Genomic DNA, 2,435 nt, shown 5'->3' with positions numbered 1-2,435 from the left:
CATCAATGAAGTCTAACAATAGCTCAGACAACCTTTCTTTAGACAGGAATTTAATCTTGTCTTTGAGATGAAGGATACTTACCTCTTGTTCATCATCTGATTCTCCGATGGCCATAAGTGCTTGTTCATCTCCAGCTTCATCTTCTGAGTCCTCATGTGATGTTTCTCCCCAAGCAGCAACCATAGCATTTGTTGATCCTTTGTTCCTTTTTGGTTGAACATGTTCCTTCTTCTTGTTCCTTTGTTCTACCCTTTCCTTCTTCCACTCAATTTCCCATTGAGGACAGTTCTTGATCATGTGGTCTGTCTTACCACATTTGTAGCAACCCTCGTTGGTCTGTTTCTCAGGAACACTTGGTTTGTTGAAGGTTGTACCTCTTGAAGAACCCTTTCCTCAGATCAGGTACTTTTTGAAATCTCTTGTGATCATGGCCATTTCATCATCCTCCAGATATGAACCTTCAGCTATTCTGAGAGCCATACTTTTTTCCTTCTTGGGTGCATCCATTTCATGGTTTGCCTTATCAGTTCATAGGCAGTGATGTTTCCAATTAGTTTATCCAACTTGAGGGTAGCAATATTCTTTGATTCTTGAATAACAGTGATTTTGCTTTCCCAAGTCACTGGTAAAACCCTTGTCAAGATTTTCTCAACCTTGTCTTCTTCAAGGATAATTCTTCCAGGAGATTTAAGTTCATTTGTTAGTGTTGTGAACCTTGTGTACATCCCCTGGATAGATTCTCCTTCCTTCATACTGAAATTCTCATACTGAGAATATAACAGTGTTCCTCTTGATCTCTTTACTTGAGGAGTTCCTTCATGAGCCACTTGTAAAGTGTCCCATATTTCCTTTGCAGTAGTACAACTTTGAATCCTGCTGTACTTGTCTGGACCCCGTCCACACACAAGCCATTTCTTGGCCTTAGCATTCTTCTCCCATTTCTTTAAATCTTCAACAGTGCAGTCAGCTCTTGTCTTTGGCACATCCACTCCTTCAGCATTCTTCTTTGTAGTTTCCAGAGGACCATCTATGACTATGACCCAGAGTTCATAGTCTTCTCCTATGATGTGATCTCTCATCATGTTCTTCCACCAAGAATAGTACTGACCATTAAAGAGTGGAGGCCTAGCAGTGGATTGCCCTTCCCCGTTCCTAGGTGGTGCACTCATTTTGATCTTTTCCTAAGGTGTTAGCCTCTTCAAAGATAACCCGCTCTGATACCAATTGATGTTTTAAGCGTCAATACTACACAAGAGGGGGAGGGGTGATTTATGTAGTACCCAATTTTCGCTTAGCTAAACTATAGAAGAACCTGGTTATCCTAGGTGTTCCAACTACTACTATTTGCGGAATAATAAATACAAAAAATATAGAACACGGAGATTTTTACGTGGAAAATACCTGGCTCAAAAGGTGAAAAAACCACGACCTAGTAGGATTTCCCAAACTTCCACTAAAATCACTGAGCCAAAACAGCATTTACAAAAACTCTTTGTAAACCTAAGGATTAACTCTAATCCCATTATGGCACACAACCTCAACTGTTGTGACAACGTCAAGTTAGCTATAACTTGAACACTCTAGGTACCTAGTACAATTGCTTCTATAAAAGCTGAAAGGTACAACTTTATGCCACCTACTACAATTGAACTTAGAATAAAAGATAGACACAATAGAACTGGTTCTTCTATCTCGTTCAAGTAGCTTCAGGAGTACACACTCAAATCACACATAAATTGCTTGCAAAATCGCCTTGCTCTTTCGCTCTCAATTTAGTTAACTTCTACGTATGTGCATTACCTTTAAAAGAGAACAATACTGCATTTAATAGGTTAGTAATCAGAGTTTGATTAGAACTCAATTGATGTTCTCCTATCGTAGAAGAGTTCATGATGATCTCAAACTCTAACACTATCTTCATCCTAGATTGTGTTCTCTTCATATAAGGAGACTTTCTCCCCTTATCCAATATGCAACCTTTTCGATCAGATCAAGAGATAATGCTGCTTGATCAGTAGGACTTATCTCATTCACGTGCATCTCACATGTATAGGTTGATCATGATTGTGCTTCACAAGATGGACCTGGTCCATGACTGAGTTCTTTTTGTCATTATTCAAAACTTCACATGTTCTTGGGCCAACAATATATCTCGTTGCAGGTGTGCGACCCGCTCCCATTTTATATATCTCGTTGCAGGCATGCAACCTGATCCCATTTCATATTTCTCATTACAGGCGTGCAACCCACTCCCATTTTATATATCTTGTTGCAGGCGTGCAACCCGCTCCCGTTTCATATATCTTGTTGTAGTCGTGCAACCAGATCCCATTTACAAACTTTGATAAGCAAGGGAACCAACATTGATAAGCATCGTATTAAGCATGAATAAATCACAACGGAGTTACAACCATTACAATACTAGACTCACGGG

The sequence above is a fragment of the Nicotiana sylvestris genome, chromosome 1 (genome assembly GCF_000393655.2).
Source record: "Nicotiana sylvestris chromosome 1, ASM39365v2, whole genome shotgun sequence".
Classification (NCBI taxonomy): domain Eukaryota; kingdom Viridiplantae; phylum Streptophyta; class Magnoliopsida; order Solanales; family Solanaceae; genus Nicotiana; species Nicotiana sylvestris.
Note: the sequence above shows the minus strand (reverse complement) of the source record.